Below are 27,664 nucleotides of genomic sequence, written 5' to 3'. Positions count from 1 at the left end.
CAGCGGGGAATCGAACTCGGGTCCCTTTGTTAAACAGACGGAAGCGCTAAACGCGCAGCTACCGAGGAGCCCGTCATCTAGGTAGTTCAAGCTTTCGCCACACCTAATGTTCGCTTTGTCGAGTGATAAGTCTTCCGCTGGAGATTTCCAGAGCGGATCGAGCACAAATGATCCCTCCGACAATCCCAGAGCCGACCGCAGGCAGGAGGAGCGAGTAACCGCCGATAGAAGCGGCGGTTGCGGCGTTCGGTGCGCCTCTGTTGTGCTGCTCCTGGTGTTCCGTCTGCCGACGGAGGGGACGCGCCGTGGCAGGTAATCGGGCAGCTATCAAAGGCGGAGGCGCTCACCTCTGACAGCTGAGCCGACCGACTGTACTCTTGAGCGGGGGCGGCTGCGTGACTGGGAGGGAATTCAGGCTCGCCACGCGTGTCGTCCTCGTGGCAGCACCACGTCATCCGTCTGCTGCAAAGCGTCGTACTGCGTCTGCTGGAGAGTGCATTAGTGCACCACTGCCGTTACGACCACTTCACGTGTGGCGCACGGGAGGAATGAGACAGTATGCCTCAAAGCGACCGCGTGACGCAGAAGTTAGCAAAAATGGTTCAAATGGCTCTGAGCACTATGGGACTCAACATCTTAGGTCATAAGTCCCCTAGAACTTAGAACTACTTAAACCTAACGAACCTAAGGACATCATACACACCCATGCCCGAGGCAGGATTCGAACCTGCGACCGTAGCAGTCCCGCGGTTCCGGACTGCAGCGCCAGAACCGCACGGCCACCGCGGCCGGCCAGAAGTTAGCAAAATGGACTATCTTTCGAGAGGATCGTGGTTCAAATCCCCGTCCGGCAATCCAGATTTAGGTTTCCCGCGATCTCCCTAAATACACTACTGGCCATTAAAATTGCTACACTACGAAGATGACGTGCTATAGACGCGAAATTTAACCGAGAGGAAGAAGATGCTGTGATATGCAAATGATTAGCTTTTCAGAGCATTCACAAAGGTTGGCGCTCGTGGCGACACCTACAACGTGCTGACAAGAGGAAAGTTTCCAACCGATTTCTCATACACAAACAGCAGTTGACCGGCGTTGCCTGGTGAAACGCTGTTGTGATACCTCGTGTAAGGAGGACAAATGCGTACCATCACGTTGTCGGATTGTAGTCTACCGCGACTGCGATTTATCCTATCGCGACATTGTTGCTCGCGTTGGTCGAGATCCAATGACTGTTAGCAGAATATAGAATCGGTGCGTTCAGGAGGGTAATACGGAACGCCGTGCTGGATCCCAACGGCCTTGTATCATTAGCAGTCGAGATGACAGGCATCTTATCCTCATGGCTGTAACGGATCGTGCAGCCACGTCTCGATCCCTGCGTCAACAGATGGGGACGTTTGCAAGACAACAACCATCTGCACGAACAGTTCGACGACGTTTGCAGCAGCATGGACTATCAGCTCGGAGACCATGGCTGCAGTTACCCTTGACGCTGCATCACAGACAGGAGCGCCTGCGATGGTGTACTCAACGACGAACCCGGGTGCACGAATGGCAAAACGTCATTTTTTCGGATGAATCCAGCTTCTGTTTACAGCATCATGATGGTCGTAACCGTGTTTGGCGACATCGCGGTGAACGCACATTGAAAGCGTGTATTCGTCATCGTCATACTGGCATGTTACCCGGCGTGATGGTATGGGGTGCCATTGGTTACACGTCTCGGTCACCTCTTGTTCGCATTGACGGCACTTTGAACAGTGGACGTTACATTTCAGATGTTTTACGACCCGTGGCTCTACCCTTCATTCGATCCCTGCGAAACCCTACATTTCAGCAGGATAATGCACGACCGCAAGTTTCAGGTCCTGTACGGGCCTTTCTGGACACAGAAAACGTTCGACTGCTGCCCTGGCCAGCACATTCTCCAGATCTCTCACCAATTGGAAACGTCTGGTCAATGATGGCCGAGCAACTGGCTCGGTCACAATACTCCAGTCACTACTCTTGATGAACTGTGGTATCGTGTTGAAGCTGCATGGGCAGCTGCACCTGTACACGCCCTCCAAACTCTGTTTGACTCAATGCCCAGGCGTATCAAAGCCGTTATTACAGCCAGAGGAGGTTGTTCTGGGTACTGATTTCTCAGGATCTATGCACCCAAATTGTGTGAAAATGTAATCACATGTCAGTTCTAGTATAATATATTTGTGCAATGAATACCCGTTTATCATCTGCATTTCTTCTTGGTGTAGCAATTTTAATGGCCAGTAGTGTAATTTCAGACAAATTCCGGGATGCTTCCTTTGAAAATGGCACTGCCAATTTCCTTCCTCGTACTTCCGTAATCCGAACTTGTGCTCCAATGACCGCGCCGGCAACGAGGCGTTATACTCCAACCTTCCTTCCTTCCCTTACTACGCCTCAATACTATTTCTCCTGTATTCCCATCACAGTGCAGGGCACGAAATGTATTCTCTGGGAAATGGGGCTTCTCTTGGTTCTTATTGGAAATCCGCCTCTCAGAATGTCGAGAGTAAGGCTTTGTTACGAGGCATACATTATCTCTGTCACTGAAATGTGGTGACTGCTTCTGTGAGTCTCCGGCACAGGCTAAACAAACCTATCACGAACGGTATATTTGTTCTTCGAATTTTTCTATTACACTGGTCAACACTCATTTTCTTGCCAAGGATATTTGAGTGGCTTTAGGATGGGTTAGTGGTGCTGAGGACGAATATAGCAACCATTTATGCAGTTTGGCTCTAGTTTTTGAGATAATGCATGATTTATTCAAAAAATTAGAAAAAATTGCTAATACTGAACTCGAGCGCTACAAACTACAATGAAAAAAGAAAATAATCTTTATAAATAGCTTCTATGAAAACCTGATAGGCATTTGTCCACGTATAAAACATAATTAAAAAGTTTCTCTATAAGTATATCATTTTCCGTCCATGACGAACCGCTTCCTGCACGCTTTCCTTTTATAGGTCTCTTCAGAACAGTCACGTTGCAGATTCCAGCAATAATCTGCCATCATATGCCTGTCCCATCTTCCTTTATATCTTTCCTCTATTCCTTTCATATCTTGATGGAACCGCTCTCCTTGTTCCTCACTGAAATCACCTAGATTACGAGGAAATCGATCCAAGTGGCTGTGAAGGAAGTGCAATTTTATGCTCATGTTAGCTCCTAAGTTTTGAAAGTTAGTGAGCATGTTTTTGACCAGTTCCTCGTAATTGGGAGCTTTATGATTGCCCAAAAAAAAAAATTTAAAACAGCGACAAAACTGTTCCAGGCCGAGTGACAGTCATGACACTTGTAAAATTGGTATCGTTGATGAGCCTGCGAATTTGAGGACCATCAAATATTCCTGCCTTAAGTTTTTCACTACTGAGTCCAGGGAACGTATTGCAGATGTATGTGAAGCAATTACCATTTCTGTCTAAAGCTTTGGTGAATTGCTTCATTAGTCCTAACTTAATATGTAATGGTGGAAGAACAATCTTGTCCCTACTAACCAGAGGTTCATTAATGATGTTTGCTTCACCAACAGCCATATGTTCCCTTGGAGGCCATGTTTTCTGCTTCCAATGTTCGTGCTTTGCCCTACTATCCCACATGCGGATAAAACATGGGTGCTTTGTGTATCCACTTTGTTGTCCAAGCAAGAAGTTCACCATTTTCAAATCAACAAATCAACCACTGGTGCTGCATATACTGAATTTTCTGCAGAACCATCTTGATGTTAGCATATGCTTCACAAAGTTTTGTTGAGTGGGCAATTGGAATAGATGCGTAACGATTGCCATTGTGTAGGAGAACACATTTTAAACTTCTAGTGGAACTGTCTATGAAGAGACGCCAGTCCTCTGGTCTATATTCCGGCAGCCCCAATTCAAGTAAAAGTCCAGGTATATTGCTGCAATACACTATAACCTCTTCTTGGTTGAAGTATGGAAGAAGGTTTTCTTCTCTCGTCCGGTAAGCTGTTATTTTAACACTTGGATGAAGACAGTTCTTTTCCTTAAGCCTGGATGCTAAGAGTTCTGATGCTTGCTTTGAAAGATTGAGTTCTCGTATCAATTCACTGAGCTCCTTCTGGTCGAACTGCTGGGGCTGTGTCTCACGTCCTTCGTATTCCGAACCACTACTTGTACATTCCTCGCCGTGCACATCGTCATCTGATGATGTTAGCTTGGGTAATGTTGTGAAGGTTGGTACAGGAACATCGTTGCTGTGCACCACCGGTCTTCTTGCTGACTCCAAATCAGCATATTCCCACTTTCGTTTTTTGAACCTATTAAAACCTTTCACATTAACAATGCAAAAATAGCAATCATCTGTATGGTTCTTCTGCTCTCGCCATACCATAGGCACTACGAAGTTTAAGCTTTTCCTTTTTCGTTTTGTCCACTGCCGTAAGCACTCCACACAGCATTTACAAACTTTATGGGGTGCCCACGCCTTGTCTTGATCTCCAAGTTTAATTCCGAAATATGCCAGATACGCTTCCTTCACAAAAGGAGTGATATTCTTCCTGTTCTTTTGAAGAACGTATTCACCACAAATGTAGCAGAACTCATCTGGATGGTTCACGCAAAGACGGCGTGAAGAACTCATGTTTTCCTAAAACAAAATTGCACAAATACTACATATTATGCAGAACTTTCTTGTATTTGCATGTCAATCACATCCAACAAACATCATTAATTGTTTTGTGTGAAATGAATACTCACCTCTTATTTGCTACATCACGATGAAAAGGTTCTATCTCCTTGAAGCTGCACTGCACATGTGTGTGACTTTCGACCATCGCCATTTTTCTTGTTTACACTGAACGCTACCTATCGGCTGTTGCGGGGATTACCTCGGCCAACAAATGAGTGTCGAGTACCGCCGAATTCAAATCTGCACAACCCTCAATATCTTCAACACACGCACCGCACAACAGGACTGAACACATGCTGACAGTGTGATGTTTGCATGATGTAATCCTCAGCCACACAGATGCACTCCCTGAGCACAATTGTTTAATAAAGATAGTACAATATCACTAATTAAAAAACAGGTAGCAAATACATTACACCATAAATGGGCCCTGCAGTCGATATTATCCACGTGAAACTCTCATTTCCACAAATAACCTATATCTCAAAAACCAGAGCCAATTTAGAAAAAGTACAAATATACTCGGAATGAGTATCATAACAATATCCCATTTTCGTTCAAACTTCCCTGGCAACGAAAAAAAATTTTATTTTGTAGAGCTGTGTTATCTCCACTAACGTAACTTGGTAAGAATCCAAGACACGCCCAACGACGCTTTTGTAAGAGATCTCATGATTGGATGAATTACACTGCCGTTTTATTGTTCCAATGAATCTCAGTGTAGTATCTCATTTTCTCTCAGCTACATTTAAGTCGTTGTTGCACCTTCAATAGCTGCTCATTTCGTATTAACGTTCCAAGGATGTGATCATCATGTAAACAACATCTTCAGAGAACTGCGTCCGTAATCATTCCGTTTATATGTCTACCGTCAATATTATCGGTTCTGTCACATTTCCTTGTAATGCTGCTCGTTCCACGGTCGCTTCTGGTAACGTCTCCCTTTGAAGAACTATGTAGGACTGTAATAGCTAGGAAGCCTTGAGCCCAATTCCGTACCTAGACATCATTTTTATTGTGTTTTAATACAACCTTTTAGTTGTTTTTCGTATCCTAGCCCCCAAAGTTTCCTACGTTTCCAGCCTCCCGCCTACAAACACCTGACGTAGCTCTTGCCATGTCGTTTTCGGGCGTCTTCTTCTTCTCCTTTTCTTCTTCTTCTTCTTCTTCTTCTTCTTTTGTCTGAATGCATTCTATTATCTTCTAATGCCATGTGTCTTCACCTGACGGTATACATACCCATAAGATCTCAGTCATTTGGCTTCAATTGTTTCCATTACAATGGTACTCGTATTTATTTTTATAGCAGGATAAAATTCTGAAATATATGCCACAGTTTCTGAGAAAGTAATAGCTATGACTGAAATCTTCATTTTTAATTTTATCGCGTAGTGCCAACCCACAGCAACCCTTCCAAAATTCCATATACACTCCTGGAAATTGAAATAAGAACACCGTGAATTCATTGTCCCAGGAAGGGGAAACTTTATTGACACATTCCTGGGGTCAGATACATCACATGATCACACTGACAGAACCACAGGCACATAGACACAGGCAACAGAGCATGCACAATGTCGGCACTAGTACAGTGTATATCCACCTTTCGCAGCAATGCAGGCTGCTATTCTCCCATGGAGACGATCGTAGAGATGCTGGATGTAGTCCTGTGGAACGGCTTGCCATGCCATTTCCACCTGGCGCCTCAGTTGGACCAGCGTTCGTGCTGGACGTGCAGACCGCGTGAGACGACGCTTCATCCAGTCCCAAACATGCTCAATGGGGGACAGATCCGGAGATCTTGCTGGCCAGGGTAGTTGACTTACACCTTCTAGAGCACGTTGGGTGGCACGGGATACATGCGGACGTGCATTGTCCTGTTGGAACAGCAAGTTCCCTTGCCGGTCTAGGAATGGTAGAACGATGGGTTCGATGACGGTTTGGATGTACCGTGCACTATTCAGTGTCCCCTCGACGATCACCAGTGGTGTACGGCCAGTGTAGGAGATCGCTCCCCACACCATGATGCCGGGTGTTGGCCCTGTGTGCCTCGGTCGTATGCAGTCCTGATTGTGGCGCTCACCTGCACGGCGCCAAACACGCATACGACCATCATTGGCACCAAGGCAGAAGCGACTCTCATCGCTGAAGACGACACGTCTCCATTCGTCCCTCCATTCACGCCTGTCGCGACACCACTGGAGGCGGGCTGCACGATGTTGGGGCGTGAGCGGAAGACGGCCTAACGGTGACCGTACGTAGCCCAGCTTCATGGAGACGGTTGCGAATGGTCCTCGCCGATACCCCAGGAGCAAAAGTGTCCCTAATTTGCTGGGAAGTGGCGGTGCAGTCCCCTACGGCACTGCGTAGGATCCTACGGTCTTGGCGTGCATCCGTGCGTCGCTGCGGTCCGGTCCCAGGTCGACGGGCACGTGCACCTTCCGCCGACCACTGGCGACAACATCGATGTACTGTGGAGACCTCACGCCCCACGTGTTGAGCAATTCGGCGGTACGTCCACCCGGCCTCCCGCATGCCCACTATACGCCCTCGCTCAAAGTCCGTCAACTGCACATACGGTTCACGTCCACGCTGTCGCGGCATGCTACCAGTGTTAAAGACTGCGATGGAGCTCCGTATGCCACGGCAAACTGGCTGACACTGACGGCGGCGGTGCACAAATGCTGCGCAGCTAGCGCCATTCGACGGCCAACACCGCGGTTCCTGGTGTGTCCGCTGTGCCGTGCGTGTGATCATTGCTTGTACAGCCCTCTCGCAGTGTCCGGAGCAAGTATGGTGGGTCTGACACACCGGTGTCAATGTGTTCTTTTTTCCATTTCCAGGAGTGTATTTTCCTCTACCTATTTTTTCTATCGTATTTTGTGCCAAATATCAGCGACAAAACATTCTATAGCCAATCCTTGGCAGAAAAACTTACTGGCAATTCTTTGTTCTTGTTTCACACCGTTGCAGTAAATGCAATACTCTACGAAAGCGATCCAGTATTTCTGTAGTATGTTAAATGATTCTCCGTTACAATGAAGTATTTATCAGTCTAATCTCACTCGAATAGCCAGCTCAGAGTAAAATAAAGCTTGTATTCATCCAAATGAACTTTGCTTCAAAAATCATCTTTTCATGGAGAAAGATCGCAGTACTAACTGAGAATACTGTCAGGCCCCAAGCCGTCTGGAATGTGGAATGTTACGATAATGCTTTCTCATTTATAAATTAAATCCTTTTTTTAATTTTTTATTGATTGACATTACATTGAAAAGAAACTAATGTTATGCCAAGCAGTTTCATAGGCGTCTTTACGTACTATCATGCTCACAAATATTCGAACGACCTGAACTGTTTTCAGCCTGATATGTATGCAACCCACATGATGTGACTGTCTTGCAGTCTTCCAGTCTCTTTTCGGTACAGTCGTTCGATTATTCAAAATGTATCCTACAAGTGACTAGGGAACTTTGCTCTTTATGCTAATCGTAGCTGATTCAAATTGATACCATGATAATGAAAATGTCAGGAAGCACATTATTAGAACTGACACAGTCTTTAAAGCTTGTAAACTCATATTTATTTCAATAATTAACATTTCAGACAGCAAGTTTCACCTTGGAAATTACATGAGGAAAATTTTGTACTGGTCCGGTCTTGGGACTCCTATTTAGTAATTGCTCTCTGTGTTAACTAACCTCAAATGTTAAGTTCCATATTGCTTAGAGCCATTTGAACCACAAGAGATCTTAAATGTGATTTCAGAAACAAATAACAACGTGTGCACACGTATAAACTTGAAATGACGTGGTATAAGTTTCGTGTCGGAAGGGCAATCTAACCCAGCACCTAATCAATTGCACAATCAAATGTTAGATATTGTAATTTTTACACCTGTAGTCAGGTGATTCAATCTGAAATGACGGAACAAAAAGATTTTCCTTACCGGGATTCGAATACGGCACTTATCGCCGTTGTTTTGAAGCCAGGAAAGAACGCTAAACATCACTGTCTTCCGCCAGTAGCGACATGTGGACGTCACGAATAGTTCTGTGCTGACTGACCGCCGAACCTGCACAAATCATTGTCGGTGACAGCACACTGATAACACTGCTTCAAAAAGCGGGTTTGGCAGGAAGCTCACGACGAGATACATTTAACTTCAGACGTGATTTCACTACTGAAACTTTGGGAACATATTGTCCAAGAGTCCTACTAATAACTGACAAATAAATTGAAAATGTTGAAATTTTCGGCCCATTTCATGAACGTCTCCCCTTAAGCGCGCGGTTCGATTCACACTTCAGACAATCATTTTCATCAAACATGACCAGACCTTTTTCACCTCTGGTAACCCCCATTGTATAACGTAGGACTGCCACGTGGTTCCAAACTGACATTTAAACATGACGCTCCTTCGCTACCGACTGGAGGAAAGTCGGTTTAGTTTGGGCCATGACAGAGACGGAAGTCGCGGAGAGTAATCTCTGTCACCTGTAAGCTTTCTTACACTGGAAACTTCATTTTACAATGAACTAACAGTAAAGTAAAATCACAGGGAAATTACTGTAAATGAACGTATATGATTAAAAATATTCGTACGGACTAGGATGCGAACTCAGATCTCCCCTTACGCGGGATTTGAGCTGTTTGGGACCATACAGTTTCGTCATTTACTTATTTCACCAAGATTCAAAACTCCTCAAGTTCTCAACGAAAGGCACGTGTCTGGGTTCGATTCCTGGTCAGCCACAAACATTTTCATCATGCCATTTCCAGCTGTAGCATGCGCACATCAAATTGAAAACAAATTATGATTTTTGACTTGTTAGTATCTGGTTGTCCGCCCTCGGTAGCTGAGTGGTCAGCGTGACGGATTGTCAATCCTCTGGGCCCGGTTTCGATTGCCGGCTGTGTCGGGGAATTTTCTCCACCCGGGGACTGGGTATTGTGCTGTCCTCATCACCATCCTTTCATCCTCATCGACTGCAGGTCGCCGAAGTGGCGTCAAATTAAAAGACCGGCATCTGGCGAACGGTCTGCCCGACGGCAAGCCCTAGCAATACGATGAAATAAAATTTAAAAAAATGAAGTATCAGGTTGGGGTATAAGTTCGTAGCGTTTTTGTTAAGTATACTGACATTCCTGGACTATGGGCTTATTTATCAATTCTAATGTTTTATTTGTAATTCACTGTTGCTGTTTGATTCTCCATAAAGTCATTTTGTCACTTGCAGATAGCGAGTGGAGCTGTGGATGCTACAAGAGTGCCAAGTGGACAAGTTGAAACATTTCCGACGTATTCTTCTGTTTGAGTTCAGTAGAGGGGTCACAGCAGCACAGGTAGCCAGAAACATTTGCGCCGTGTATGGGGATAATGCCACATATCACGGCAAGAAAATGGTTTCCTCGTTTCTAGGAGGATCGTTTTGTGTCTGGAACCGAGCGACCTCTACGGTCGCAGGTTCGAATCCTGCCTCGGGCATGGATGTGTGTGATGTCCTTCGGTTAGTTAGGTTTAATTAGTTCTAAGTTCTAGGCGACTGATGACCTCAGAAGTTAAGTCGCATAGTGCTCAGAGCCATTTGAACCATTTTTGAGGTTCGTTTTGACGTTAGTGACTCTCCAAGTTCAGAAAGACCTCCGTGGTTTGACGAAGATCCTTCAAACGCATTAATCCACAGTCACTCACGTCACTGTACTCGAGAACTGACTAATGTGGGGAACTGTGAAGATTCCACCACCGTGCGATATTTGTATGGAACGGGAAAGGTCCAAAAATCGAGGGTCTGCTTGGCGCATGCACTAAGCCAAAATCACAAAAATCAGAGGGCGGCCATACGTGCAGCGCTGCTTCCCCCTCATCAGTTGACCCATGAACAACACTGATCACTACTAGTGACGGGCGGCCGGGGTGGCTGAGCGGTTCTAGACGCTACAGTCTGGAACCGCGCGACCGCTACGGTCGCAGGTTCGAATCCTGCCTCGGGCACGGATGTGTGTGATGTCCTTAGGATAGTTAGGTTTAAGTAGTTCCAAGTTCTAGGTGCCTGATGACCGCATAAGTTAAGTCCCGTAGTTCTCAGAGCCATTTGAACTACTAGTGACGAGAAATGGCTCAAAAATGGCTCTGAGCACTATGGGACTCAACTGCTGTAGTCATTAGTCCCCTAGAACTTAGAACTACTTAAACCTAACTAACCTAAGGACATCACACACATCCATGCCCGAGGCAGGATTCGAACCTGCGACCGTAGCAGTCGCACGGTTCCGGACTGCGCGCCTAGAACCGCGAGACCACCGCGGCCGGCGACGAGAAATGGTTAAAACGGAAAGAAAGGAGGGGTTGAGCGCAAACAAAGCAGCAACTCCCCGCAAAAGATGTGCTCGCATCCACAAAAGATAATGTTACGCATCTGGTGGAACTGCGACGGTGTGATGTGCTACAAACTGCTTTCCCAAGGTGTAACCATCAATGCTGGCATTTATTGTATACATCTGAGACGCCTTGCAGTAGCAGTCCAAAAACAACGACCAAGAATACTGCGTGAAGTGATGCTACTCCGCGATAACTCATGCCCGCATCCTGCTAGACAGACAAAAAACACTATACAGGAATTGAATTGGGAAGTCATTCCGCATACACCTTATCCAACTGAGCTAGCGCCCTGAGATTTCCACCTTTTCCGCTGTCTATCGAACAACCTTCAAGGAACTTTCTTTCCGGATGAAAATGTGCTCCGACCATGACTCGACTAGTTCTTAGCCTCAAAAACCACGGAATTTCTACAGTCGCTGAATCGAAAAGTTACTCCTGCGTTGGCAGACACTTGTAAATAGTGAGGGAGAATATATTAATGATGACTAAAGTCTCTGTTAAGTGTATTGTTGTGAGAGACGCCCTGCATTGTTGTGTGAGACGCCCTGCTAAAAAAATGGCTCTGAGCACTGTGGGACTTAACTTCTGAGGTCATCAGTCCCCTAGAACTTAGAACTACTTAAACCTAACTAACCTAAGGACATCACACACAACCATGCCCGAGGCAGGATTCGAACCTGTGACCCTAGCGGTCGCGCGGTTCCAGACTGCAGTGCCTAGAACCGCACGGCCACTCCGGCCGGCACGCCCTGTTAAACCCACAGGACAGGAAAGGTAGTTTAAGTTGTGGAAAGGTGCCAAAATAAGCGGCTGTCAGTTACACACGACCATACAACCTTTTCTTTGATCGAACATTACAAGAACCAAGAAAAAATTTTAAAAAAAAAAACGCAGCTTTAGTTTGGGAACTTAATTAGCGGCTGAAAGCGCCGTACAGTCTCATTTCCTAAGGGCAAGACCACTTTAATTTAAAAACGGCTGGAATCCAATAACTTAAAGCTCAACCAAAATCAGGAATTTAAAAGGCAAAGCCTTATCTTAAAACAGTTCCTTAATTAGGCTGAAGGCCCAAAGAAGCTGACACTTTAAGAGCAAACAACTTAAATTCAAAATCGTCTGAAGGCCAAAAGAATCTGACGATTTAAGAGCAAAATAACTTAAATTCAAAATGGGATGAAGGCCCAACACTCAAAAGCATTAATTTTTAAAAAATGCCAAATGCTTTATGTAAAACAGTTCTGAAATTAGACTGAAGGCCCAAACCATCAGACACCTTAAGGGCAAAACAACATTAATCTGAAAATCGGCTAGAAGCCATACAAGTACAAACAACAAGAACAAACAAGAGAAGGCAGTACACCCAAGGGCGCTCAGAAGTTCCGAGGGTTGGCCTGGAATTCAAACACTAACGCTCGCTTAGGTGAGACAAGCAGTCGGCCCAACCATTGTCGATCTGACGACAACTGAACCAACAGATATTCAGCGGACCCACCGACAAGATAACCTCCACTTCACCTGACCAGCACACAACAGGGAGTTCAATGGAACAACGTAGAAGGTATTGGCACCCACAACCAATTATACATTGAGCTGTCAAACTACACACCATGCTGGACAGCGACAACATGATGAGGAAAATACACTGCCTGAATTTACGTCAACGGCCAGGCAGGTAACCGGAACGTTAATGGCCACAAGGCAGAAGATTCCGCTGGTGCACTTCAATTCAAATAACCAAGTAAAGTTAAATTCCACCGGAGGGTGCCCAAAATTTGCCAACTTGAAAATACACGTTGTTGATCGTGTGAATATCCCAACAGCCGACAACGAACTCCAAACGGCACAATGTGAACAGTCATGACTTTCTGGTAGATTAAGTCAAAACCCAGCTTTCATGTCCAAGATCGGTGAGCCACGAACCTCGTAGCAATGGGAACAGCACCACACACTCCGACACCACATAGAGTCCGCCAGCGTGCCCGGCCAAACTACGCTCTGCGGAGATTTCCTCGCTGCTCCACGCCAACCGACCAATTGGTCAGGCCCGGAAACAGTGAAAGGACTAAATATACGTCGGCCGATGAGACGACCAACCAAACGACCAACCAACGGTCGTCGCGCTCCAATCTCCCTCCGTCGGACAGTTCATGTGTGTCGCCAGCGGTCGGCGAGCACTGGCTGTCGACGCCTCACCGGCGCTCCGTCCCCGACTTCACTGCTGCTGCGTCCCGACTGCACTACTGGTCCGTCTCCAACTGCTACTCAGACACACAACGACACAGAAATACTATCGGTCGCTCCAGAGATGGTACGACAGTGTACTTATCGATATGCGCTGCTGCTGCCGCTCATGGGCAAGTAAGGCAGGAAGTTAGTGACACCAGTAAATCGAATAAGAAAACGAGGCGGCAGTACCGTAACAGAAGATGACAAACAACAAATGGGATAAACGCGAGCCGTGCGCGGCTCATTGTGAACTTAAGGCAAAACGCTACAAACTTATGCACCAACCTTATACATTGGAGAAATAGGAGTGCAAGCTGTTGAAGCTAGACAACCGACTGAGGCTCTACTGGGTATAATCACCACAAATATTCATCAATATACTATGAAAAGAAGGAGCTAGTGAACCAGACGAAACTCTGTTTGAGAGCTTTTTTCTCTTCCTCATTCTCATCAAGTTCACGAAGGACTATGAAGTGAAAAGGTTAAATAACTGTGCAGTTATGAGTACATTCTAGCTGGTAATTTCTCTTATATATCTCGAAAAGAATCCAAAATAGAGACGACCTAACTGCACCTAACTCTGGGGAAGAGTAGTTCCTGAAGAGGTTGGTAGAGCACTTGCCCGCGAAAGGCAAAGGTCCCGAGTTCGAGTCTCGGTCGGGCACACAGTTTTAATCTGCCAGGAAGTTTCATATCAGCGCACACTCCGCTGCAGAGTGAAAATCTCATTCTGGAAACATCCCCCAGGCTGTGGCTAAGCCATGTCTCCGCAATATCCTTTCTTTCAGGAGTGCTAGTTCTGCAAGGTTCGCAGGAGAGCTTCTGTAAAGTTTGGAAGGTAGGAGACGAGGTACTGGCAGAAGTAAAGCTGTGAGTACCGGGCGTGAGTCGTGCTTCGGTAGCTCAGATGGTAGAGCACTTGCCCGCGAAAGGCAAAGGTCCCGAGTTCGAGTCTCGGTCGGGCACACAGTTTTAATCTTCCAGGAAGTTTCATATCAGCACACACTCCGCTGCAGAGTGAAAATCTCATTCTGGAAACATCCCCCAGGCTGTGGCTAAGCCATGTCTCCGCAATATCCTTTCTTTCAGGAGTGCTAGTTCTGCAAGGTTCGCAGGAGAGCTTCTGTAAAGTTTGGAAGGTAGGAGACGAGGTACTGGCAGAAGTAAAGCTGTGAGTACCGGGCGTGAGTCGTGCTTCGGTAGCTCAGATGGTAGAGCACTTGCCCGCGAAAGGCAAAGGTCCCGAGTTCGAGTCTCGGTCGGGTACACATTTTTAATCTGCCAGGAAGTTTCATATCAGCGCACACTCCGCTGCAGAGTGAAAATCTCATTCAGGGATACGCTTTTGTCAAACAGCAGGTCGTATTTCAGTATACACTGAGGTGACAAAAGTCATGGGATACCTCCTAATATCGTGTCAGACCTGCTTATGCCCGGCTTAGTGCAACAACTCGACCTGACATGCACTCAACAAGTCGTTGGAAGTCCCCTACAGAAATACTGAGCCATGGTCCCTCTATGGCCGTCGATCATTGCGAAAGTGTTGCCGGTGCAGGATTTTGACCACTCGATTGTGTCCCATAAATGTTCGATGGGATTCTTGTAGGGTGATGTAGGTGACCAAATTATTCACCCTAATCGTCCAAAATGTTCTTCAAACCAATCGCGAACAATTGTAGCCTGGTGAAATGGCGCATTGTCATTGACACAAATTCCATAGTTGCCTGGGAACAGGAAGGCTATTGATGGTTTCAAATGGTCTCTAAGTAGCCGAACATAATCATGTACAGCCAATGATTGGTTGAGCTGGACCAGAGGACCCAGCCTATTCCATGTAAACACAGCCCACACCACTACGGAACCACCGCCAGCTCCCACAGCGCCTTGTTCACAATCTGGGTCCATGGTTTCGGGGTCTGCGCCATACTCTAACTCCGCCATCAGCTCTTAGTAACTGAAATCGGGACTGATCTGACCAGTGATATGGCCGCGAGCACATGAGACGCGCTGCAGTCGATGTCGTGCTTTTAGCAAAGGCAGTCGCCTCGGTCATTTACTGCCATAGCCCATTAACGTCATATTTCACCCCACAAACGTTCCTCATACGTCCCACATTGATTTCTGGAGTTATCTTACGCAGATTTGCTTCTGTTAGTAATGACAACTTTACGCAGATGCAGCCTGCTCTCGGTCGTTAAGTGAAGGCCTTCAGGCACTGCCTTATCCGTGGTGAGAGGTAATGCGAAAAATTTTGGTATTCTCAGCACAGTCTTGACGCTGTGGATCTAGGAAAATTGAATTCCATAACGATTTCCGAAACTGAATGTCCCATGCGTGTAGCTCCAACCACCATTCCGAGTTCAAAGTCTCTTAATTCCCGCCGTGCAGCCATAATCAAGTTGGAGACTGCTTCATATGAATCACGTGAGTACAAAAGATAGCTTCGCCAATGCACTGCCCTTTTATACCTTGTGTATGTCCTACTAACCCACCTGTATACGTGTTTATTGCTATCCTATAACTTTTGTCACGTCACTGTAAATATAAACACTGATTGCTACTGTTTATGTGTCAGCATTCATCATGTGCTCCGCAACTGGGAAACATCTGTTGGATGCTGACCGATTTATAGTGGCAATCAGTATTTATATTCGCAATCAAAACTGACTAACCTGTGGCCAGTAGGCAAGGAAAAATGGTAGCTGTCAGGTTGAAACTTCCCCTTTGAACAATTATACATCACTGTCCTTAAACTGACACACAATATTTTCAGCGCAACGCTATCTGACTTTCAATAATGCCTACAAAAGAATGGCCCTGACTGACAATAACCTATACCGTTCACAAATCACTTACCTCACAAAAATCTTCGTTACTCGAACAACTGCAATACAGCGAGCGCCACTACCGCCAGCTAAATAAAAGATTCAAACTACGGAAGGCACTAACTACTGATAGGCCTAGTTAGCAAATGAAAGATTTTAATAGAGAACAAACAATGTATTTACCTTAATAGTGTTGAAAAATCATAATATACACAGCAGTTCATGACATCCAGTCTTACAAATTTCAAAATTCCGCCATTTCTCTCCCCACATCCACCACTGCTGGCGGCTCACCGACAACTGCGCAACGCTACGTGCTGTTCACATCCAGCTGCCGCTGCCCAACACTACAATGGCAGACAACAATGCAAACTAGCCACAGACTGCACACAGCACAGCCAGTGATTTTCATACAGAGCGCTACGTAACGTTGCCAATAAGAAAACATAAACAGCCTACTTACAAGGTGAATACAAACTACCACGATTAGACCCAGAAGAAGGCCGCTGCAACCGTGGCCGAAACGTTGGTTTTTCTCCAGCAGCAGTAGTTTTTACATTATGACGCGGTACCATACCCAGAAAACTTTTATGGCGACTGAAAAGGCTCAAAAACTAGTCTGTGGAAACACAGGAACATTTCAAACAGTTTCAGACAATGGCTGCTTGCAATTTTCTGTGTTTATATTCGTTGTATATATGCTGCGGTGTGAACCCTTGGCTCTTGCATCCTATCTTTGTGGTTCTTACGCGAAATTAAGTAGAAGGGAAGTCTAAAGTCCTATCTGATGTAATGCTTATTTACACTGTCAAGTCATATTAATGTGACCATCTGTAAAAAGTTGCTCCCCAGTAGCTGAGTGGTCAGTGCGGCGGAATATCAATCCTGAGGGACCGGGTTCGATTCCCTGCTGGTTCGAAGATTTTCTCCGCTCAGGGACTGGATGTTGTGTTGTCCTAATCATCATCACTTCATCCCCATTGACGCGCAAGTCGCCGAAGTGGTGTCAAATCGAAAGACTTGCACCCGGCGAACGGTGTATCCGACAGGAGGCCCTAGTCACACGACATTTACATCTGTAAAAAGCCTGAACAACCACCTTTTGTAGCGCAGACTAGTGCAATGTGTGCGAGAAGAGAATGAGATTCTTTTGAAGGTACTGACACCCTCTCCGTGGCCAGCTGCGCCAGGTTTCTCGGTTGAGGATCCATGGTACGAACAGCCCGATCGAGGCGGTGCCACAGAGTTTCGATTGGGTTCAAATCGGAGGAGTTTGACGGCCAGGGCAGATGGTAAACTCATCCAGATGCTCTTCGAACAACGTGCGTACACTGCAAGCTCTGTGACACTTTGCATTGTCCTGTTGATAGATGCCATCATGCCGAGAAAAGACAAACTGCACGTAGGGGTGGACATTGTCACCAGGGAGAGATACATACCTGTGCTGATCCATTGTGCCTCCCGTAATGGCGAGATCACACAGGAAATATCGTGGAAAAATTCCCCAGACTACAACGCATTCAAGGCGTTTTCTTTCAGACGTTTCACGCCGTACACGCCAACGGACATCTGTCTGATGGAGCATAAAACGTGATTCATCTGAAAAGGCCAGCTGTCGCCACTCGGTGGATTCCCAGCTGTGGTACTGAATGCAAACTCCAGCCTTCGTCGCCGATGAACAACAGTCAACATCGGTGCATGAAAGGAATCGTTAGCGCCAGGATTTCACTCGGAACAAGTCCCGCCCACTCACCCCCGGTTTTCCCGGTCATTGTTCGGCGCCTGGGCATCGTTTCAGTTGACCCACGTGGTTTACCGCTTCGGCTGCACTCGGAGTAAACGTGAAATTAACATCTTGCTAGGTCTTAAATTTTGCCAGATAGTTAAGACACGTTACAAAAAACGTGCACAGTTGGCCTCAGCTGTGCCAGGTACTTCCACAGCAAACATAAGAGAAAACAATTTAGCACTGAATTCTTTAAGTACGAGAACTCATTATTCAGATGAATAGCCTATGAAGAAACATACTTCTGTGCGAGAAAAAGCACCCAAAGCTAAAACAGGAATAACCTACCCTCAAAGAATAATTTGCTCGGAGAAAGAGGAACCACGGTATACTTTGACACTCGAGTTTCAGAACTCAGACAGTATACGCGACACAAGCACCAGTGTTCATTATCATTCCAGAGGGCATCAAAATTACTTTGTTCTTGCTAGATCGATCCAGGCTGTTTTTGCTTGTTACTCATTGAATAGTTTTGCTGAAAAGTTTTAGGGGTGGAAGAAGAGCTAGCACAACATGAAGAAAGTTTTAAAGCCGTGAAACACTGCAGCATTTATTTCCTCCATAACTGCTCTGTGACAAGCATGCACATCATCAGTATTATTTTTTAAAAATGGTTTGATTGACATTTATGAAATTCATAAATTTTTTGGGTTAAAAATAGACAGGACAAAGAATAACAGATTATTTTCCTGCGACATTTGCAACAGCATATAGGACATTAATCACACAGAAACAGCCACAAATCTTTATAACCTCGTTTGTAATGCACAGGTATCGTATTGGAAGAATTTACAAGTTAAAATTCACTGAATGCAAATACTAACGAAATGTCATATAAGAAAATACCTTACTGCTCTCATTAGGAATTTCTACTTTATGGCATTCTTATATTCTTTAATTTTCGTGAGTTACTATGACGGCCTACATAATCATAACGACTTTCACTTATTTCTATATAACGTTGATTTTAGACAACAGAGTTAGTCGACTGCATCCGTGGCTTTACTATCTACATAACAGATTCAAGACCATTGTTTTCGCATTGTATGTTTGCTCTGCTGTTTCCCTCAAATAAACATATTGTAATAAGTGAATTTGTTAATGAAAATTTGTCCTTATTGCCCTTAAATAACATCAAGTTATTTTTTGTTTTCTATTGCCGGCGATGGTTTCAATTCTCTATAAATATTTTTTTTTTAATAATGCAAATTCATGTTATATTACTATCCAGAAAAACTTAAATTTCTTATCATTACTGAATTTCATCACAGTGTAACATGTGTTGGACTGTGACGATAACAACTTTGATGTAGCTTCCAGTTTGCGGAACTGGCGGCTGTTTAGGAGAGGGCCTTACACTATGGATAGGCGTGGAGGGGGGTGAATGGGTGCGACTTGTTCCGGGTGAAATCCTAGCGCTAAGGGCACGTGTGCATGAACCAGGCGCCTGCTGCAGAGGCACACACGTGTGCCGACCGGTCGTTGAGGAGACCCTGTTGGTAGCCCCTTGGTGCACCTGGTCGGTCAGTTGCACGTCTGTTCGCCCGCACACATCCCAGTCGTCGATCCCCATCATCAGTGGTCCATGGTGCACCACAGTCGCCTCGGCGCCGGCTTTGGATAGCGCCCTTTTGTCATGCACGGTACGCCTGAACCTCGGTGGCACCCGAACAGTTTACAACCTTAACTGCTTCCACCCTTGGCCCAAAAGCCAACGATCATGCCCCCTTGGACGTCAGAGAAAAGTCGCTACGCTTCTGCCTTATGGCATGACAACAACTACAAAAAAAACGGCTCTGAGCACTATGGGACTTAACATCAGAGGTCATCAGTCCCCTAGAACTTAGAACTACTTAAACCTAACTAACCTAAGGACATCACACACATCCATGCCCGAGGCAGGATTCGAACCTGCGACCGTAGCAGTTGCGCGGTTCCGGACTGAAGCGCCTAGAACCGCTGGACCACCGCAACAACTACAATTCTATACAAAAATATACCCCAAAATTGACAAAAAACAGAGGCATATACCAGAAAGCAGGTATATATCAGCTACAGTGTAACGCTTATTAAGGCACACACATAGGACAAACAGGGAGAACAATTTATGTCAGATACAAGGAACACGTGACACCCTGGAAATATGGGACAAACCACTCCACATTTGCAGAACACCTAAGAGAAGATGACCACAAACCAACCACTAGAGAAGATGACATGAAAATAATTAGAATCAACAATAAAAAACACCTCCTGACCACGCAAGAAAATTACCACATACAGAAAACCAAAGCAGAGGGGAAAATCCTGTTGAATGACAAATTACACATGCCAAACAATTCATTATTTACACTAATAGATAAAATAATAGAATAACGTTCGCAAAAAGTATTAATACTGTCCAATAGAACCCAAGATCTTTACACTCACTCATCCATAAACCCCTCCACAGAATATTGAAACAAAAAGTCAAATCAGCTGTCACCGAAGTTTTCCACCTCTCAGTAACAGCTAGTACACCCCCCCCCCCCTCCCCCCCCCCCAAAAAAAGAAACCTTGTCGGCTCTATCCCCCTCTCTCGCCCACTCATACACACACACGATATAAACATCAGAAATAGAAGTTAGTCTCGAACATATACATCGTTAGGTTGGCAACAAATAGGAAGACATACCAAAGAAGATGAAACACGTAATGGAGTCGCAATATTGACGCTATGGAAAGTAGTGTACGACGAAATAGTTGCATCGGGTGACAAGAGAAAAATAGTCCATCACAAAAAAGAGTGAGAAACATGGTGAACAGTGTGGGGAAGGCGAGAACACAAATATGTGATTGTGTGGTAGTGATAAAAAATGGTAGTGCGACCTCCAGACCAGATGTGAGGAAACGCAGATCAGCAAACGATTTTTACAAAAAATCGCGAAGTGAACTGTTTGATAATCTATAACTAACAAAACTGTATCGTTATAGATTCCACTGATGATGCCTTAGGCGAAACGTGTATCGGATAAATAAAGTAACTAGCAGCAGGAAAAGGCAGTTTTATTTACAAAACAACTATTTATATGCTTGCTGCGGAGGATGGCCACACAAACAAACTTGTTACACTCTTTCTCCGACCCCCCCCCTTTCTCCCTCCTCCGACACGCTTAATAGACACTCAACTATTAGCGCTGCGACCTCCTGTCTGTAAGTGTTTACTGCCATCTGTGAGTGGCTACTGCACGTTGACGTCGAACGTAGGCAGTGGTCACATTAATGTGACTGGCGCGTTTATACTAAAGGCACCGCGTTTCTCTAGAAGAATGTCACTTCCTTCCTATATTTCCCTGTTAAATTCCAAAAAAAATCATATCACTAAGTGCGTAATCTGAACTCTATGAAGATCTATAAATTGTAGCAACGTCTGAGAACAGACCTCATAAGGAACGCTTATGCTTTGTCATTAGCAGATACACGGCATTTTTCCACAATCACAAGAGTGCAAGTCATTCATTCGATTCCCTACAATTATTCTACCGGTTTACTTCACTTCTTATTGCTTCATTTTGCTACCCAAAATTTTTTTATAGACATAACAGACTACAGAAGTTCCTAATTAAGGCTCTAATACAGCTCAACACCAGTATTATACTCCTGTTTGTACCCATTGTTTCTCACTTTTATGACACGTATCGCTCGTGGCTACTACATTCTGATTTTTATACAGTTATCTAGTGATTATATTGTACGGCAGATAACAGTATCGTATTCATTTCATCTGAGAGTGACGTTCAGTATTTCGACCAAAAAATTTACACTCCTTAATAAAATGTATCTCTCTGCGTCTTCCATGGCAACGGCCTTGCCGCAGCGGTTACACCGGGTCCCGTGAGACCACCGAAGTTAAGCGCTGTCGGGCGTGGCCGGCAGTTGGATGGGTGACCATCCAGCCGCCATGCGCTGTTGCCATTTTTCGGGGTGCGCTCAGCCTCGTGATACCAATTGAGGAGCTACTCGGCCGAATAGTAGCGGCTCCGTTCAAAGAAAACCATCATAACGACCAGCAGAGCGGTGTGCTGACCACACGCCCCTCCTATCCGCATCCGCAATTGAGGATGACACGGCGGTCGGATGGTCCCGGTGGGCCACTTGTGCTCTAAAGCCGGAGTGCTAATGGGTCTTCCATGGGACAACCACGATGTATGCACTAGCAGAAAAAGTTTCCAGTTCACTCAAGATTTAGTATTGCAACAGTGCATATGGAGTACACGAAATGATTACAAAACAGATCAGTAGCACAAGCGGTTCGGACGAACTAGGTATCGACCCATGCTGAAACAACTGCCACGTCTGCTCGACCTGTTCACGCACTTCTGTAAAAGTTGTTGGCTGACGGGACGCACATGTCACTTCTCGTTCCGTCATATCCCCCACGCTCTCAATTGGAGACAAGTCCGGAGAACGTACTGGGCACAGAAGTTGCTGCACGCCTTGCAGAGCAGATTGAGTTTCATAGGCATCGTGCGAGCGAGTATTATTCTGTCAGAACAACAAATCACCGTCACGTTACAACAGCGGCAAAAGAAAAGGTGTAATAACTTACCGAGCCCTGGTTAGCGACTCCTCCAGAAACACCAAAGCTGAACGAGAGCTGCAGCTTATCGTATTCGAAACGAAGGCCCGGGGTAACGCCAGTGTGTGTTGCACGAATGCAGTGTACAAAGCAGCACTAACCGGGCCTACGACGTATGCTCGAAAGACCATCACGTGCGTGCGGGCAGAAACTGCTTCCACTGCCGAAGAGCACGGCGTGCCATTCCATCTTGCAAGAGATCCTCTGATGGGAGAAGTCGAGCCTTGCACGGGGACCCTGTGGCGTGAGACGAAGACGGGCTAGAGGTCTGCATGTCCGTAATGCCACTGCTAATAAGCGGTTCGCAACAGTTCGTGTTGACACGTCATGGCTCACAAGCCCTCTTAACTGTGCTGTACTAGCTGTACAACAGATCATGCTGTCCATACTATACGAGGTGTGGCTAGAAAAAAACCGGACTAGTACTGGTGAAACAATAAAACGAATGCAATAAGGCTGAAAGTCGCGTGGCCTGTCACGTGACTCTCGCTCCGCCTACTGCTCGAGTTTCATCTGCCTCCTGCACTCAGTCTGCCCGTGGCGTCTGTTTTAAGTAGTTGACGTTTTGTCTGTGCGTCGGAAAATGTTGAGTGTACAGAAAGAACAGCGTGTTAACATCAAATTTTGTTTCAAACTAGGAAAATCTGCAAGTGAAACGTTTGTAATGTTACAACAAGTGTACGGCGATGATTGTTTATCGCGAACACAAGTGTTTGAGTGGTTTAAACGATTTAAAGATGGCCGCGAAGACACCACTGATGACACTCGCACTGGCAGACCATTGTCAGCAAAAACTGATGCAAACATTGAAAAAATCGGTAAACTTGTTCGACAAGATCGCCGTTTAACAATCAGAGCAGTGTCTGAGTTAACAGGAGTTGACAAGGAAAGTGTTAGGCAGATTCTTCATGAAAGTTTCAACATGAACAAAGTGTGTTCAAAAATGGTTCCAAAGTGTCTCACAATTGAACAGAAGGAACGCCGAAGAATGATTTGTTCTGACATCCTGGAAAACATTGAAAGTGATCCCACCTTCTTACAAAATGTTATTACTTGCGATGAATCGTGGTTTTTTACTTACGATCCCGAAACTAAACGCCAATCGATGCATTGGAAAACTCCTGGTTCTCCACGACAAAAAAAAGCACGAATGTCAAAATCGAAATTCAAGGCAATGATGATTGTTTTTTTGACATCAAAGGGATTGTGCACATTGATTGGGTACCAGAGGGACAAACAGTGAATCAGCATTACTACATTAGCGTCCTGGCTACCCTACGTGAGCGAGTACGGAGAAAACGGAACGATTTGTGGAGAAAAAAGTCATGGATCCTTCACCAAGACAATGCCCCAGCTCACAGTGCGTTGTCAGTGAAGACGTTTTTGGCAAAACACAACATTCCCATCTTAGATCATCCACCCTACTCACCTGATTTGGCCCCCTGTGACTTTTTTCTTTTCCCTAAAGTCAAGTCAGCTTTGAAAGGACCTAGATTTGAGACTGTTGAAGCAGTAAAAGAAAAAGCGACGGAAGTAATGTATGGACTTACCGAAAATGATCTGCAGCATTGCTATGAACAGTGGAAAATTCGTATGGAGCGGTGTAGAGACCGAGGAGGAGAGTACATTGAAGGAGATAACATGAAATTGTAAATAATTGTAAATAAATGTTTTTTCCAGCATCAGTCCGGTTTTTTTCTAGCCGCACCTCGTATAACGATCCTGACGGGCGTCTGTGCTGCTTGGACATCCAGAACTTCGTGTATGGATGTGAGAATGAAAACTTAGCCACTGGCACCAGCCTAGTTGCACAACCGACACAGCACGTCCAACGTCTGTGGCAATTCTTTGAAAGGACCATCCCGCCACTCGGAAGACCACGTTAGACCCCATTGATCGTTCTGGCTGTAAGCATTCGCAATTAAAGGGTTGACTCAGATGGTGCTCTGGTAGCTATGCCATTAAGCTGTCTATTGGTGGATGACGTTGATACCTTCAACAGTACACTAACTGTTCCCCAGGCAGGATACGTCGTCATCGGGTCAAAATCGACGTCTTCATTCCAAGTGAACTATTTTTTTTCGGAAGCATATAAACACATCAAAAAAAGTTTTGCGTCACCCCAGTTCCCAGAACTCCACAAGGTAGACGTTGACTGTGGACATTCTGTCACAGACACAGTCCCTTTGACTGTTCAGAGATGTCACGAAACCGGCCCAAAGATGTAAACGCCTACTAGACGGAGGGGGCCGACAGCCGATCAGTTCTAGTCATTCCACCAGGAAGGAGGTACACAGCTCGCTCAACCATACCTATACGGTCAATACCGCGGTTCCTTCGCGTCCGCCTTGTTACTTTGTGCCAGGAAGGCTCTTAACAAGGAAAGTGTCCAGGCGTCTAGGAGGTAACCAAAGCGATGTTGTTCGGACATGGAGGAGATACAGAGAGACAGGAACTGCCGATGACATGCCTCGCTCAGGCCGCCCAAGGGCTACTACTGTAGTGGATGTCCGCTGCCTATAGATTATGACTCGGAGGAAACCTGGCACAAACATCACCATGTTGAATAATGCTTTTTAGTGTAGCCACAGGACGTCGTGTTACAACTGAAACTATGTGTAATAGGCTGCATGATGCGCAACTTCACTCCCGACGCCCATGGCGAGGTCTATCTTTGCAACCACGACGCCTTGCAGCGCGGTACAGATAGGCCCAACAACATGCCGAATGGACCGCTCAGGATTGGCATCGCGTTCTCTTCACCGATGAGTGTCGCATATGTCTTAACCAGACAATCGTCGGAGACGTTTTGGAGGCAACCCGGTCAGACTGAACGCCTGACACACACTGTCCAGCGAGTGCAGCAAGGTGGAGGTTCCCTGCTGTTTTAGGATGGCATTATGTGGGACCGACGTACGTCGCTGGTGGTCATGGAAGGCGTCGTAACGGCTGTACGAAAAGTGGATGCTATCATCCGACCGATGGTGCAACTATATCGGCAGCATAATGGCAAGGCATTCGACTTCATGGACGACAACTCGCGCCCCCATCGTCCACATCTTGTGAATAACTTCCTGCAGGATAACGACATCGCTCGACAAGAGTGGCCAGCATTTTCTCCAGACATGAACGCTATCGAACATGCCTGGGATAGATTGAAAAGGGCTGTTTATGGACGACGTGACCCACCAACCACTCTGAGGGATGTACGCTGAATCGCCGTTGAGGAGTGGGACAATCTGGACCAACAGTGCCTTGATGAACTCGTGGATAGTATGCCACGACGAATACAGGCATGCATCAATGCAAGAGGACGTGCTACTGGCTATTAGAGGTACTGTTGTGTACAGCAATCTGGACAACCACCTCTGGAGGTCTCGCTGTATGGTGGTACAACATGCAATGTGTGGTTTTCATGAGCAATAAAAAGGGCGGAAATGATGTTTATGTTGTTGATCTCCATTCCAATTTTCTGTACAGGTTCCGGAACTCTCGGAACCGAGATGATGCAAAACTTTTTTTGATGTGTGTATATATATATATTTTTCTCGTAATAGCTCAGGATCGATAGCTACTGATCGGAAGTTCGCTTCAATAATTTTCCACACTACTCAAATACCTCGAAAGTACTTCACACTTTGGCATTTTTACTGTCAGTCGCCGCGCGGGATTAGCCGAGCGGTCTTAGGCGCTGCAGTCATGGACTGTGCGTCTGGACCCGGCGGAGGTTCGAGTCCTCCCTCGGGCATGGGCGTGTGTGGTTGTCCTTAGGATAATTTAGGTTAAGTAGTGTGTAAGCTTACGGACTGATGACCTTAGCAGTTAAGTCCCATAAGATTTCACACACATTTGAACTATCAGTCGACAGTGTGGATCCGTGCTGAAGTCCTTAAGGAAACCTAGGAAGACGCGTCCACTGTACGCAAGACATCATCTTGGGAAAGAGCGTGAATGAAGAATGCCAGTGACGTTTGTTTCTTAAGTTTTCCGACTTAAAAGCTCTACCGTGCGTGCTGCTCTAATGGGTGGAGATTGAAAGAATCAGTCACAAGACATGCGTAGATATACGGCACTAGCAGCGACAGATTTCAAATTTGGGTCAAGTCATTCCAATTTAGGTTTTTCATTATATCCCGGAATCGCTTAAAACCATTTCTGGGATGGTTTCTTTGAAAGGCCACGGCCAATTTCCTTCTCTATCCCTTCCCATCCCGAGCTTGTGGGCCGTCTATATTGACGTTGTCGCAGACGGGACATAAAACCCCAGTCTTCCTGCCCTTCCTTTAGGTTTTGTCCACAATCGACCAGCAATCTGCCGTTCACTGACACATCACCGTAGATCCACGATCCGATTTTAGACAGAGGACCTTCCCACGGACGTAGCTACCTGACGTCATCATTGTTCTAAAGCTGTTTATTATCGCCTGTACTGAAGCTAAATCCTTTTAAACGAAAACTGCGACCGGGGTATCATCCGCATGTGAAATAAACCCGCGCCGCTAGAATGGCGCGCGGTGTCACAGCCGTGTTGTCCTGCGCTGTGCTGTTTTCGGATTCGCGTTTGCCACGGCTCGCCGTTGTTTCGAGCAACAACGAAGTTTTGTGTGCAGCGGATCCCGGCTTCGAGGCAGGGACCACAAAGGCGGACGGTGCGTCGGAGCTTAGCGGCAATTTACGGGACTACCGCCGAGTAGGCAAAGCCGATGCCCCCAGCAGTGCCTCCCGGTCTGCTGCAGGTGTTATAGAATCGCCCTGGGTTACGTGTGGAAGACTTCACAGCGTCGTATGACACTTCGACCTTTCTTGTATACAGATCGGTAAGCCGGTGTCTTACATCGACTATCTAGCTTCCAATATTGTCCACACATGTGCAGCAAGTTGGAAGTAATTGGTCATCTAGATTGCCAGCAAAAACTAGTAAGATGCTTATACTTGTCAAAATGAACTGAGTGGGCGTAAAAACCGACGCAGAATATTGTTCTGCTGTAAACGCCCTCTTTTTTCCATATGCGGTGCCTAGAGTTGCGGTCTGCAAAAATTACGGATCGGTAATTTTAGTACAGTACGTTAATGATTTAGTAATGGTAGAATTACCGGCAGTATTGGTAGTATTGGCAGGGAAACAACACAAATGAATGTGTAAGAGAGGA

The 27,664-nt window shown here is 45.9% G+C and overlaps 1 pseudogene; it reads left to right on the top strand.

Moving 5' to 3' along the window:
- The first annotated feature begins 21,733 nt into the window (after positions 1–21,733).
- Positions 21,734–21,850, top strand: LOC126238218 (5S ribosomal RNA; annotated as a pseudogene).
- Positions 21,851–27,664: the final 5,814 nt, after the last annotated feature.

Source organism: Schistocerca nitens, chromosome 2 (genome assembly GCF_023898315.1).
Source record: "Schistocerca nitens isolate TAMUIC-IGC-003100 chromosome 2, iqSchNite1.1, whole genome shotgun sequence".
Taxonomy (NCBI): Eukaryota; Metazoa; Arthropoda; class Insecta; order Orthoptera; family Acrididae; genus Schistocerca; species Schistocerca nitens.
This window is presented reverse-complemented; position numbering and strand designations above follow the sequence as displayed.